We start from the raw sequence: 15,770 nt of genomic DNA, 5'->3' as shown, positions 1-15,770 counted from the left end.
TATGGCCGGCGGACTTCGGTGACACAGAGTTCCAGCGACCGAGACCTGCAGAGAGAGAGGCCGGTCCTTCGTAATGTGGTTCCGAGTCTATTCTGATGGTACTGTCGTCTGACTGGACACGGAGAAGAGATTTATAAAAAGAGAGGTAAACCCATCATTAGCCCCAGAGGACAACTGATCCCGACCTGCCGCCCTGCCATCTCCTGCAACGTGGACCATCTGGTCTCAGTATGGGGGCGCAGTGGGTTAGCACACAGCTCTTCTGCCCGTCATCACTGGTACGGACATTGGAACCGCTACTATTAATTCAAATAGCTCCGTTATTGGCCTCGAGAGATAAAGTGTACTGAGCTGCAGTTGTCCCATCAAGCACAAATCATTGACTATCCAGCGAACTGAACTTAGGTCGTCCGCACGACAGCCAAACACACTCACCAATCAGCATCGGAGGCAGACATACATGCTATACCTCAATAAACGTGAAACATTCTGACAGATCAAAACTGTGCGTCGGACCGAGACTCATAACTTTGCCTTGTATGGACAAGTGCGCTGAGCTACCCAAGAATGACACACGACCCATCTTCGCAGTGGAGGGTACACACTACCACTATTACTCATTTCCTTTCCTGTTCACTCGCAAATAGATATAGGGAAAAACCACTGCCTGTATGCCTCTTTATGAGCCCTAATTCCTCCAATCTTCTCTCCATGGTCCCTACGCGCGATGTGCGTTGCCGGCAGCAGAATCCTTCGGCTGTCAGCTTCAAATGCCGATTCTCTAAATTTTCTCAATAGTGTTTTTCGAAAAGAACACCTCCTCTCCAGGGATTCCCACTTGAACTCCCGAAGCATCTTAGTAGCACTTACATGTTGTTCGAACCAGCCGGTAACAAATCTAGCAGACCGCCTCTAATGTGCTTCAGTATCTTCCTTCAGTCCGAACTGATACGGATCCCAAACACTCGAGCAGTGTTTAAGAATATTTCACACCATTCTCCTATGTGCGGTCTCCTTTACAGGTGAACCACTCTTCCTTAAAATTTTCCCAATAAACCGAAGTCGACCGTTCGCCTTCGCTACCACAGTTCTCACATACTCGTTCCGTTTCATATCGCCTTCAACGCTGCGACTTGACTGTGTCAAGCAGGACACTAGTAGCACTGTAACCGAACATTACAGGTTTGTTCTTCCTACTAATCCGCATTAACTTACATCGTTCCACATTTACAGCTATTGTCATTCATCACACGAAGCAGACTTTTGTCTAAGTCCTCTTGCATCTTCGCACAGTCACTCAACTTCGCTCCTTATCGTGCACACAACATCATCACCAAACAGCCGCAGATTGCTGCCCACCCTGTCACCCAAATCATTTATGTATATAGAGAACAACAGAAGTCGTATCAGACTTCCCTGGGGCTCTCCTGAGCATAACCTTGTCTCTGAAGAACATTCGTCGTCGAGTACAACAACACTCAAATATATGTGAACGTATTCCATATGCTCGTACCTTTGTTAACAGCCTGCAATGGTGCACAGTGTTAAATGCTTTCCGGAAATCTACAAGTATGAAATCTGCCTGTTGCCCTCCATCCATCGTTCGCAGTATATAATTTGAAAAAAAGGCGAGCTGAGTTTCGCACGATCGATGTTTTCTAAAACCATGCTGATCGTGGCCATGAGCTTCTCAATCTCAAGAAAGTTTATTATATTCTAACTGAGAATACGGTGAAGAATTCTGCGGCAAACCGAATTTAAGGATATTGGTTTGTAATTTTGTGGTTTCGTTCTTTTACCCTTGTTATATACTGGAGTGTGCTGCGTTTTTTTTTTCCGGTGGTTTGAGACTTTGTGCTAGTCGAGATGTTCACGATAAATGGGAGCTAGGTAGAGGACAATGCCGTAGAGTCTGTATGCAAACCCGAACTGGGATTACATCCCGACCTGGTGATTTATTTGCTTCCAAATCTTTCAGTTGTTTTTCCATGCAAGGGATGCTTATTGCTGTGTCGTGCATACGGGAGTCTGTTCGACGGTCAAATGGCAGTATGTTTGTATGATTGTCCTAGGTGAGCGATTTCTTGAGCGTGGAATTTAAAACCTCGTCTTCAGCTGCCATACCAGAGTGCTCAACAAGGGACTAAATGGAAGCCTTAGACCCACTTAACGATTTCCGCCACTACTTCGTTTCTTACCTTCCATACTTCACAGACGTTCTCCTGCAAAACTTGAAAGACTAGCGCTTCTGGAAGAAAGGATATTGCGGGCATATGGCTTAGACACTACCTGGGGTGTTTCCCGAATTAGAGTTTCACGTTGCAGCGGAGAGTGCTTTGATATGAAACTTCCTGACAGATAAAACCTGTGTGCTGGAGCGAGACTCGAACTCGAACACTTCATCTTACATGTGCAAGTGCTCTAATAGCTGAGCTACCCAAGCACGACTCAAGACTCATTTTCACAGCTTTACTTCCTCCAGTACTTCGCGTCCTACCTTCCAAACAAAAGGCGAAGCTCCCGCGTTCTTGTCTCGGAACAGCACACAGTTTCACTGTGCCAGGAAGTTTCATATCGGCACACACTCCGCCGCAGAGTGAAAATTTCATTCTCAAGAAATATATTTATGAAGTTTTAATATTTTGCTACTTTTGTGTATCTGAATGTGTCAACATGGGGGCAATAGTAGCCCAATTCAATCCAGGCAGTGGTAAAGTTAAAAACAAAAAAAATTATTGTGACATTCATTCAGTAGTACACTCTTCTATGTCTCGGATAAAATGGCTTTGACGCCACTCAGTAATGTTTCATTATGTGTGGTCGACGACAAAGAGCTCAATATTAGTATGTTTTATAGCTCCAGTGGGTCTGAATAATCTTCAGTGTGAACTGGTTTTGCTGTACAATGAACCATCCGCTGCTGAACACTACATAATTTAAGTAGTGATCGGTATGTAGATACCAGAGTCGTAACACAAGGAGGAGTGGCTACTGGACTGCTGCGTGTGGTCACAACACGAGATGACCAAAATCCCATCATTCCAAAAAGTTACGAAACTAGATTTCAAAAAATAGACGATAGTGAAGATTGTGGTTTCAGTCCGCGTAGTATCCCTGATTTCAGTACAAGGCAATGTTCGTTCATACAACCATGTGAAACTGTCAGAAAAGTTTTTCTTTGCGATGTTGTTCAAGTTATGTGTCGCATATGCCTGAATGCCGGTTATGTCGTCAAACGTTGACACTTCATCTGAATTTCTGCACTTTGTCGTTTTGTGGTAGGTTCGTACTGCTACCAACAATAATTGTCCGCTCTTCGCATTTCAATCAAATCACGGCAGGTGCCAATGTGTTGTTACTTTTGTCTGGCAGTCAAGACGTGTAGGACAAATTCTGTGTGCAGTTTCCTCTTCTCCAAAACGTTAGGGACACTTGAAGACATGCCTCAAAGAAAGTTGTCCACCGAATTTTTGGCACAGCAGAGTTTTCACTTGAATGAAGTGGCACATGCGATATGTTACCACAGCAACAGATCTCCTTTTATCTGTGTACAAGTTAAGCTTTTTGTAGAAGTAAACTTGACCACCCAGGAATAACGTTGTGTATCAATGAAAATGGCGAACATGGTTGATGTAAGTTTCACTCCAAATTATACTGTACCATTAAATAAAAGCACAGAAAGGGAAACAGATCCATGAAGTTGAAAGACGAACATCAAGAAAAGTAGGAGCGCCAGTTAATTATCTTATATTCCTATAACAGATAAAAACGTGCCTGAAAAAATTACATCAAAAGGGGCAAGAAGAAGAACGTTGTAAACATTATAACATAAAATTTGTACACTGGAATGATTTACGTAGTGTGGCTGCAGGTTTTGGCTAAAACTCAGGTGGACAATGATACTTTTATACAACTACCTTGTTTTGGCAGGATATTTTACAGCATTAGAACATAATTTTTTTTTTGTTTTGTTTCGAGGCATAGCATTCTGCCCTGGCACCGTACTGGGCGTTAACCGGGAAAGAAAAAGAGTAGCATTTATGAAGTTTGACCAAACCGCAAGATTTATTAGCTTCACAGCTGACTATCAAGGCAGGTGATCCAAATGCATTGTATCTGCGTCTTAATGTGTGTCATTCAACTTTGAGTACCTTATTCTCTTCTAAAATCGAAAGAGAAAATCAGCCTCAACTTAACATCTCTATGCCTGTGCAATGCCAGAGCTATCTCCTCAGTACAGTGTCAATGTCAGCGGTGGTGAGAACCATTCGGCAGTAAAGTCAAGCACCGGCACACCAGGCGGGAACGTTTGAGCAAAGAGGGCGGTGGAGTAGATATCAGCCCAATTGCACGAGGACCGACCCCGCTCCAGGCCGACAACCCGGCAGCAGCACCCTCGACACGAAGAGGACAAGAGCGCCGCGCCGCCCGGCCGCGGCCCGGTTGAAGACGACTCCCGCAGCATCATCAAGAACAGGCATTTGTGTAGCAGCAACTTAGGAACTTTATTACTTCTCTTCTACTACGAATTATATATACAGAAGGGATTTGTTGTTTGTCGGTCGCTCTTTGATTGCGACACATCTGTATCTCAGAATGTTAAGAACTGTGGTCATTCCCTCTTGTAATAAACTTCAGTAACAGGATATTTGAATTGTCAGCTAGTGATACGAGGAAGCAGGTTTCCTAAGGATCTCATATTTGAAGAGTAGGCAGGATACAACATTCGCGGTATGAAGGTCGACGGGTTCCATTGCAGCAACCCAGTGCGTGACCACCACAGAATCTGTAATGTGGGTTTTTGTGTTTTGCTGATGAAATGTGCATTCTTATAGGACAACTATCCAAGGAGTTCCACCCAATAATATCCAAACAGCAGACTCTGTACACAATTTATTAAATTGCCGATTCTAAACTCTTTTAAATAACAACAAATTCATATAACTTACAAAACTTAACAAGTGGTTAAAGAGTGAGCTTTAAAAACAATAACGGCGGCTTGCCACCATAAAATCAAGAATCTTATACAATAGTGCTTTTAGAGTTTACCCAAAAGACAAAATCCAATAATACGTTAACTTGGCATTATAATTTAAAATGAATTATATAAAAAAACTTTGCGAAGGATAATGGCGTTTGGCACCATAAAATGAAAGAAGCGCAACACACAACCAATAAATATAATAACAAACTAACAATAACCAAAGGGCGAGGGCAACTCCCAACGCAATCACAGACGAGCGAGCTCTCAACACTTCGGAGCCTGCCCACTAGAAACGGTCCCCGAAATAAACCACTGAGATCTCCCCGACATGCCTCCCACAACTGCCCATCACTTACGCACCTTGGTTATGTTCTGTAACAGATAATATCAACACAAGATAAAATTCAAAAATACAGTATAACATCCCGACAGCACATGATAACCACGGCGCCGTTAACTCGGGTGCTCTTAGTAAGTACCGGAAGTCAACGCACACAAATCTCAAACAATTCCCGCTTCTTAAAACGAAACAATAAAAGCCAAGCGCACATGAATAGTCAAACCAGTCTTAGAAGTGCCTTAACGACACCAAACGCGACTATTCCACCAAGATAATAATAACACAGTAATATATATATATATATATATATATATATATATATATATACATAATACAGAGCATACCACTAAATGCTGTTACACAACCAAATTGACGAGATCGTGTTGTTCAGATCCCAGAAGACCACATGTACCAAGCAGCAGTAATTCATTATGTATATACTGTACAAAACTGCCCTTCTTAGGCAGACTTTACCTAACACATCGACTGCCAAATGTACCATACATGAACGCAACTCCGGGCAGGACTCCAGTTGAGCAAATAAATTAGTACCAACAAATATCGTGACAAGCCACACACACTGCAAAAAGTTCCAAGAACACCGTCTCACATCAGAAAAGTTCAGAAACCGCTGCTGGAGCTTCCAGGGGAAAATCTCAAGAGCCAACCGAACCCACACCCTAACCTGGCAGTCAACTCCAAAATTCAGCAACTAGTTGTCTCCGGGCCAGAGTATCACAGGTTCCCACCGGACCTTCACATCAGACAGGCAGGAAGAACAAGTACGCCGACTCCAATTAATCATCACCGCATGGCCAGCACAGCGGCGAGTCGCCTCCGCCCCAGACCACTCTGCTCATATTGCGAGGGACAACAACCTTAGCGCTAGTCACTAGCCGGTCAGGCAGAGCGAACTTCACGTTACGTCCAATGCCCGGAAAACCAACTACCCTCTCGCTTTCCGCCGGCCACCGCAAACACACGCCAGCGACGTCATAGCATATCGCCACCGGAGCGCCACCCGCACCAGGACAGCGAACTGTAATCGATTACAGTATACGCTCTGAACAAGATCACAGGATAGCGGCGCGCGCCATATTAGCTGACACCTTATTCTTATGTATATATGTATTGAACTGGGGACCTAGAAATGACAGAGAGGCTTCGTCCCACCATAGCCCTCAGTTGTTTCACAACCCCTCAACAGGCGGTTCGGCCCCCAGTGGAGACCGCCCCCAACTCCCCCCCCCTCCCCCCCCCCCCCCCCAGGAATGTCACATACCAGACGAGTGTAATCCCAATGTGGTAGAGTAATGATTAATGATGGTGTATGCGTAAGTGGAGACAGTGTTTGTGCAGCAATCGCCGACATGGTGTAACTGAGGTGGAATAAGGGGAACCAGCCCCCATTTGCAGATAAAAACCGCCTTAAAAACCATCCACCGGCTGGGCGGCACACTGAACCTCGACACTAATCTGCCGGGCGAATTCGTGCCGGGGACCGGCACGCCTGCCGACTCGGAAAGCAGCGCGTTAGACTGTGTGGCTAGCTTGGTGGGCGTGCTGACACCTTAAGTCTATATTTGATTCTCTTTACAGGGGTGTATGTATTTAATTGCTTTAACAGTATCTATTATCGTGTTTTTGTTAATGTTTTCAAGTGGGCGTTGCGGAAAATTTCTTTGCTTTTGTACTTATTTTTCTTGCTTGCATTGTCTGTTTATTGTTTTCCACTTTCCCAGTATGAGCAACCCACCTATCGCACACTCCGCTCAGGGGCCTCAGGTGCAAGCGATAGATGCAACACAGCTCATGCAGATGTTTCGGTATAAGAGCCAACAAAAATCAACCCAGCTAAACACGATGCAGCAGCTACTGGCCAGCAGTGCTGGTACGCCACAACCACAAACTCGATTTACTGTAGCTCCAACTGACATACCGCCTTATCGCCAGTTTAATTAAAACCAAGAGTAATTGCTCAAGTGGTTGCAACAGTTTGAATCCCAAGTAATTGTTCACAAGTACTGTGAACATCCATTATTTCTTGTCGACAGTGGGAAGTGCAGTATTTCAACTCATTCAAAAATTGTTTCCTAACGTAATTCTGAGTGAACTTCCATATGATCAGGTTGTAGATTCGCTAAGTACCTATTATGACCAACAAGTTAATGTGGTAGCAGCTAGATATCAATTCGTTAATTGCAAGAAACAGCCAGAACAAACATATCGCAAGTGGTTAACAGATTTTCAGGGTATTACGAGGAAATGCAAATTCAAAGTCCTTCTGGTGCTTTATATTCCGATGTTATGTGTGTGATGCGAACATGTACAACGTAACTGATGTCAAACTTAAACTTCAGTTCATTTTAAAACACTGTAAATACTAGATCGTACAATTCCGGTGCCTTGTCGGCCAATAAATTTGAGAAACCAGCAATTTGTCGAGTCGAGTTGCCTCCTGCCCGCAACCGGCCCTTTAGGCAGTGGCAGAGTTTGCTCACCACGCTGCATAAACAGCTTGTTCATGCCAAGCCTTGTAAACAGTTCTCTACACAGGTGACTGCAGGGGCGAAGAGAATTAAGTCACGCCATCAGTGCTAATCACGGCATCAACGCCAAGACTGCCCCTCCAGACAGACACATTGTTACACTTGTGGCAAGAAGTATCACACACAATCTATGTTTGCAACAGACCAAACATAAGAATTGGGCCCACTCACAAAAAGCTAGTCACTATGCTCATGTAATCCATGCTGTGTATTCCAAGCCAGCTGCAGCCATTAGGAAAACTAACGAAACTTGCAAGCAAACTGTTTCTTCAGTGCTACGCCAGTCCAACACGCTTTTCGTTCATTTGGTTCTTTGTGTAAAATGTGTGACATTTCAGTTGGACACGGGTGCCTGAATCGCAACACCTATAAAATGTTAGTCTCCTCACAACTCTCTGAAATTAGCAAGTTCCTGATAGCTTATAATAGACAAGACATTCCTGTTCTTGGAAAATCTACTTTTCCTGCCATGTACTGCTTGCATACGTGAACTGTAACTTTAACTGTGCTACAATCATGCGATTGTCAGAATATATTTAGCCTTCATTCATTTAATTTGTTTCTATTTTAAAATTCAGAACAGTGTGTTGCAAGTGACTGCATCCAATGCCAAAGACAGTATAGCTAGCTTGCTGAAAGAATTCCATGAAGTATTTTTTGAAGGTTTAGACTAGACTAACAATTTTGTTGCACATGTTACTATGGAAGACACTGCTCAGCTGAAATTTTGCTGGGCCAGAACTGTTCACATTCCATTACAGGGTACAGCTGCTGCTGAACTTAAACAACTGCAAGATAGCGGAGCTTTTGCTCCCATAAAATAAGTCAATGGGGAAGTCCGCTCGTTTTGCTCCCCAAACCTTCAGGCTGCATACATCTCAGAGTTTACTGTCAACCCACAAACTGTGATTGATATATATCCACCGCCATACCCAGACGATCTCATGGTCGTTACTTCTCCAAAATTGATTTGCGCGATGCATTTCTACAAATTACCCTACATGAAGAATCGCGAATGGTTCAAATGGCTCTAAGCACTGTGGGCCTTAACATCGGAGGTCATCAGTCCCCTAGAACTTAGAACTACTTGAACCTAACTAACCTAAGGGCATCACAAACATCCATGCCCGAGGAAGGATTCGAACCAGCGACCGTAGCAGCAGCGCGGTTCCGAACTGAAGCGCCTAGAACCGCTCGGTCACCGCGACCGGCTGAAGAATCTCAAAACGTGAGTGTTTTGAGCACTCATTTGATCTTATTTGAATATTTGCGTTTGCCTTTTGGCATTACTTCTGCACTCGCCATTTTCCAACGGTGTTTGGAACAGGTGACAACGCAAGTCCCAAACCGTTCAGACTATTTGGACGATATTGTCGTAGCAGGTTTTACACCTGAAGAACGCGTTGCAAATTTGCATGCTTTGTTTTCATGTGTTACATGATGCAGGACTAAACTGTATACTGGAGAAATGTAATTTTTTAAACCTGAGTAGCAGTACCATGTCATAAACAGTCCAGGCGTACATCCTCTGCAGTCACATTTGTTAACCATGCGAGGTTTGCCAGTTCCTTGCAACGTCAAAAAATTGCAGTCAGCTTTGGGGAATGGAAACTATTATATTCGGTTCAATGCAGCACAAATCACAACTCTGTTGCATCGCTTGTCCCCTTTGTTGGGACAGATGAGTGCCAAGAAACTTTTCACAAAACTTAAAGATCCATTGCTTAGTGATTGATGTTTGGTTCACTTTTTATCTTGACAAACCAGTTGTGTTGACGCTTATTCTTATGGAATCGGTTCAGTGCTTTTGAACAGAATTGGTGATAGAGACAGGCCCATTGCATTCGCATCAAAGTGTTGGCCAAAGCTCAGTGTAACTAATCAGAAATAGAGAAAGAGGCATTGGATATTGTGTATCGCGTCACCAAATTCCCCCGCTATTTGTACAGCCGAAAATTTTTCTTAGTAACAGATCACAAGCCATTGCAGTCCTTGTTTCACCCAACAAAGCCAGCTCCTGTACAAACTCCCCTAAAACTGCAGCGATAGGCTTTGTCGTTTTCTAAATACCAGTACGAGATTGTGCATCACCTGACAGCTAAACGTCGCAATGCGAACTCACTTTCACGTCTTCCGATTCGCCCTGATACAGACATCGACGCTTCTGCTGCCTCTTGTTGTCACATCGATGTTCAGGATTATGAATTGCTTCAATCCTTTATTCTGAACTACTGGAGAATTGGACAGGCCACAGAGGCTGATTCAGATTTGAACATTTTGCTAAAATACACTCGCACATATTGGCCTCGCTCTTTGAATAGCACAAAGAAATCTGTCGTGTACCGATGCTTTGTATGTCGACATGGCCTCTCTGTACAGCAAGGTGCAATTCTTTGTGAATTTTATTCAAAATGACAGTGGCCAGTCACGTCTGTTGATCCCTAAAGCTTTACAAAAAGAAGTGTTGCAGTCACTTCACCAAGGACACTGGGGGACTGTTCGTACTTAACAGTTTTTGTGTCGACAATGTATTGGCAGGGCATGGGCACCCAAATAGAAGAGATGACGTCACAGTGTCACGCATGTGCGGAAAATCATTCCACTCTGGCACAAAAATTCTCTGCTGGGCCTAAGTCAAAATCGCCATGGCAACGTGTGCACACAGACATTGCCGGACCTTTCTGGAATATACCTTGGTTGATTGTAGTAGACTCATACAGTAAGTTTCCTTTTGCTGGGCTAGTCAACTCCACTACATCAAGTAGTACGATTCAGGTGTTGTCCTCTGTTTTACGCGTCGAAGGTTTCGGACAACAGCCCTCAGTTCACGTCACATGAATTTGAAACATTCTGTAAACGCAATGGCATACAGCATCTACCGAGTGCTCCATCCCATCCACAGTCAAACGGAACATTTTGTCAGAATCTTGAAGCAGCAGATGGCTAAACTTCGCACCGCACACACCAGGGATCAAGCATTGCAACTGCTTCTCACCTCCTATCGTTCGCAGCCATGAGATGGACCATCGCCGGCAGCATTGTTACATGGCCGCCGCTATCAGACACTGCCCACCTGCTCCATGTTCCTCAGTATCTGGCGCCTCAGGAAGGCTGCGAGTATCGGTTTGCAACTGCATGATATTGTGTTTTTCAGAGTTTTTAGCTGCAGCAGATGGTGGGCGCGAGGTGGGATCGTTCGTCGACTTGGCGCATTCATATATCTCATTTTCGGCGCGTACGGATGGTAGCACCGACATCACCATAAAATTCGCACAGTCATGTGCACAGTGATCATTCTGTTTTCCTTCCCCCAGTTTTACGGGTCCCGAGGACAGCGCGCCCACAGCAGCCTCCAGAGAGTGTCATCACGACCGCACAGGATGACCCCATGGAAACGGAGCCTTCTCCTCCTGCACCACCTCTCGTCCCAGCGATGGAGCTGGCTACGACCACGCGGCAGCAGTGGACGCCTTTTTCATCTGGTTAGGGCCTTATGAGGTGGACGCATACCTTTCTGGCCTATTTCCGGGGGACGTTTCCGGCAGAGTGAAGGCCGGACGGTGGCATACGACCAGAAACCTGATATCACTTGCAGCCACAGGTTCTGGTCCAGTGTAGTGTCCACGATCCTCCCTCCCCTCCCGTTATCTAGCTCCTTATACGACGATGTCCGTCATTTTGTGTGTGTGTGTGGGGGAGGGGGGGGGGGTAGGATTGTTCGAGGGTAATGTCAAGCGCCGCGCTGCCTGCCCGCAGCCCAATTGAAGACAAGTACTTCTACGACTACCACAGTGACGTCAGGTATAGGAACTGTATTTCTTCTCTTGTATTACGAATTGTATATACGGAAGGGATTTCCTGTTTGTCTATTGCCCTTTGCTCGCGACACATCAGTATCTCACAATGTTAAGTATTGTGATCATTTCCTTTTGTAATAAATTTCATTAATAAGATTTTCTTCAATTGTTGTCTAGCGATGCGAGAGAGCAGGTTTCCTGGGCACCCCATATGTGAGGAGTGTTGTTGTTGTTGTGGCCTTCAGTCCTGAGACTGGTTTGATGCAGCTCTCCATGCTACTCTATCCTGTGCAAGCTTCTTCATCTCCCAGTACCTACTGCCGCCTACATCCTTCTGAATCTGTTTAGTGTATTCATCACTTGGTCTCCCTCTACGATTTTACCCTCCTCACTGCCCTCCAATATTAAATTGGTGATCGCTTGATGCCTCAGAACATGTCCTACCAACCGATCCCTTCTTCTAGTCAAGATGTGCCACAAACTCCTCTTCACCCCAATCCTATTCAGTACCTCTTCATTAGTTATGTGTTCTTCCCATTTAATCTTCAGCATTCTTCTGTAGCGCCACATTTCGAAAGTTTCTATTCTCTTCTTGTCCAAACTATTTATCGTCCATGTTTCACTTCCATACAAGGCCACACTCCATACAAAAACTTTCAGAAACGACTTCCTGACATTTAAATCTATGCTTGATGTTAACAAATTTCTCTTCTTCAGAAACGTTTTCCTTGCCATTGCCAGTCTACATTTTATATCCTCTCTACTTCGGCCATCATCAGTTATTTTGCTCCCCAAATAGGAAAACTCCTCTACTACTTTAAGTGTCTCATTGCCTAATCTAATTCCTTCCATTATCCTCGTTTTGCTTTTGTTGATGTTCATCTTATATCCTCCTTTCAAGGCACTGTCCGTACCGTTCCACTGCTCTTCCAAGTCCTTTGCTGTCTCCGACAGAATTACAATGTCATCGGCGAAGCGTAAATTTTTTTTCTCCATGTATTTTAATACCTACTTCGAATTTTCCTTTTGTTTCCTTTACTGCTTGCTCAATATACAGATTGAACAACATCGGGGTGAGGCTACAACCCTGTCTCACTCCCTTCCCAACCACGACTTCCCTTTCATGTCTCTCGACCCTTATAACTGCCATCTGCTTTCTGTACAAATTGTAAATAGCCCTTCGCTCTCTGTATTTTCTCCCTGCCACCTTCAGAATTTGGAAGAGAGTATTCCAGTCAACAGTGTCAAAAGCTTTCTCAAAGTCTACAAATGCTAGAAAAGCAGGTTTGCCTTATCTTAATCTAGCTTCTAAAATAAGTCCTAGAGTCAGTATTGCCACACGTGTTCCCATATTTCTACGGAATCCAAACTGATCTTCCCCGAGGTCAGCTTCTAACAGTTTTTCCATTCGTCTGTAAAGAATTCGCTTTAGTATTTTGCAACCGTGACTTATTAAACTGATAGTTCGGTAATTTTCACATCTGTCGACACCTGCTTTATTTTGGGATTGGAATTATTATATTCTCCTTGATGTCTGAGGGTATTTCGCCTGTCTCATACATGTTGCTCACCAGATGGTAGAGTTTTGTGAGGACTGGCTCTCCCAAGACTCTCAGTAGATCTAATAGAGTGTTGTCTACTCCGGGGCCCTCTATATTCTCCTTCCCCCTTTCTGCTTTCCCTTCTTTTCTTAGAACTGGATTTCCATCTGAGCTCTTGATATTCATACAAGTGGTTCTCCTTTCTCCAAAGGTCTCTTTAGTTTTCCTATAGGCGGTATCTGTTTTACCCCTAGTGAGATAAGCCTCTATATGCTTACACTTGTCCTCTAGCCATCCCTGCTTAGCCATTTTGCACTACCTGTCGATCTCATTTTTGAGACGTTTGTATTCTCTTTTGCCTGCTTCATTTACCTCATTTATATATTTCCTCCTTTCATCAATTAAATTCAATATTTCTTCTGTCACCCAAGGATTTCTACTAGCCCTCGTCTTTTTACCTACTTGGTCCCCTGCTGCCTTCACTACTTCAGCCCTCAAATCTACCCATTCTTCTTCTGCTGTATTTCTTTCCCCCATTGTTGTCAATTGTTCCCTTATGCTCTCCCTGAAACTCTGTACAACCTCTGGTTTAGTCAGTTTATCCCGGTCCCATCTCCTTAAATTCCCACCTTTTTGCAGTTCCTTCAGTTTTAATCTACAGTTCATAACCAGTAGATTGTAGTCAGAGTCCACATCTGCCCCTGGAAATGTCCTACAATTTAAAACCTGGTTCCTAAATCTCTGTCTTACCATTATATAATCTATCCGAAACCTTTTAGTATCTCCAGGGTTCTTCCATGTATACAACCTTCTTTCATGATTCTTAAACGATGTGTTAGCTATGATTAAGTTAAGCTCTGCGCAAAATTCTACCAGGCGGCTTCCTCTTTCATTTGTTAGCCCCAATCGATATTCACCTTCTACATTTCCTTCTCTCCCTTTTCCTTCTCTTGAATTCCAGTCACCCATGACTATTAAATTTTCGTCTCCCTTCACTACCTGGATAATTTCTTTCATCTCATCATACATTTCACCAATTTCTTCGTCATCTGCAGAGCTAGTTGGCATATAAACTTGTACTACAGTAGTAGGCGTGGGCTTTGTGTCTATCTCGGCCACAATAATGTGTTCACTATGCTGTTTGTAGTAGCTTACCCGTACTCCTATTTTTTTATTCATTATTAAACCTACTCCTGCATTACCCCTGTTTGATTTTGTATCTATAAACCTTTATTCACCTGACCAAAAGTCTTGTTCTTCCTGCCACCGAACTTCACTAATTCTCACTATATCCAACTTTAACCTATCCATTTCCCTTTTTAAATTTTCTAACCTACCTGCCCGATTAAGGGATCTGACATTCCACGCTACGATCCGTAGAACGCCAGTATTCTTTCTTCTGATAACGACGGCTTCCTGAGTAGTCCCCGCCCGGAGATCCGAATGGGGGACTATTTTACCTCCGGAATAATTTACCTAAGAGGACGCCATCATCATTTATCCATACAGTAAAGCAGCATGCCCTCGGGAAAAATTACGGCTGTAGTTTCCTCTTGATTTCAACCGTTCGCTGTACCAGCACAGCAAGGCCGTCTAGGTTACTGTTACAAGGCCAGATCAGTCAATCATCCAGACTGTTGCCCCTGCAACTACTGAAAAGGCTGCTGCCCCTCTTCAGGAACCATACGTTTGTCTGGCCTCTCAACAGATACCCCTCCGATGTGGTTGCGCCTACGGTACGTCTATCTGTATCACTGAGGCACGCAAGCCTCCCCACCAACGGCAAGGTCTATGCTTCATGGGGGGAAGAGTAGGCAGGATAAAACAAGAACCGTATTCTTTGTGGTAGTGAGTCCATCATGTTGGAGCTAAGTGAATTCCATCGCCGGAAATCTGTCGGATACAGTTTGCTAGGTGTAATCTTTGCTGCGTAATGAGATTCTTCCTCTATTGGTCGGAATAATGAGGTTAGTTGGATATTAGTAGATGTACAATGCAGGGAATTTTATGTGAACTTACTTTCTGACTGAACAGTTCAATTCATTTTATCCTCCATTTAACATTGTCATTGGTTTTGCTTCTTGTCCTATTTACAACTAGTTTATTTTTAATTTGGAAGTAAATTTAGTAAATACACTGGACGTTTTCAGTGTGTCTGATTATATACTTTCTTAACAATTAGCTTCATTTCCATCACTGTAAAAGTAAATTAATGTTTTTTGATACGCAATATTAAATCACTATGTCGTCATCGCCTACAACTCGGTCCCAAGTATGCACAACGTCTTCCTGCAAATTATGAGCATTTCAATTCAACTTATAGATGTGTTCTGGTGGTTGAACAGACAACTCATGGCATAAAACATGCCTCCACAAACGTCGCACGGAACGGCTGGACGAAGGTGGGGATGTGACTGACGGAGCTTCCTCGCTTGTCGGTTGGCCTCTTCCTGTCTGCGGCGTTGTCTTTAAAAAAAGTTGGCAGTGGTGGATGTAGTGTTCCTCTACAGCTCATTCTTCTCCTGTTTGTATGTTTACGCCAGTTGTTTTCAAGATGTG

This window comes from Schistocerca serialis, chromosome 6 (assembly GCF_023864345.2).
Source record: "Schistocerca serialis cubense isolate TAMUIC-IGC-003099 chromosome 6, iqSchSeri2.2, whole genome shotgun sequence".
Taxonomy (NCBI): domain Eukaryota; kingdom Metazoa; phylum Arthropoda; class Insecta; order Orthoptera; family Acrididae; genus Schistocerca; species Schistocerca serialis.
Note: the sequence above shows the minus strand (reverse complement) of the source record.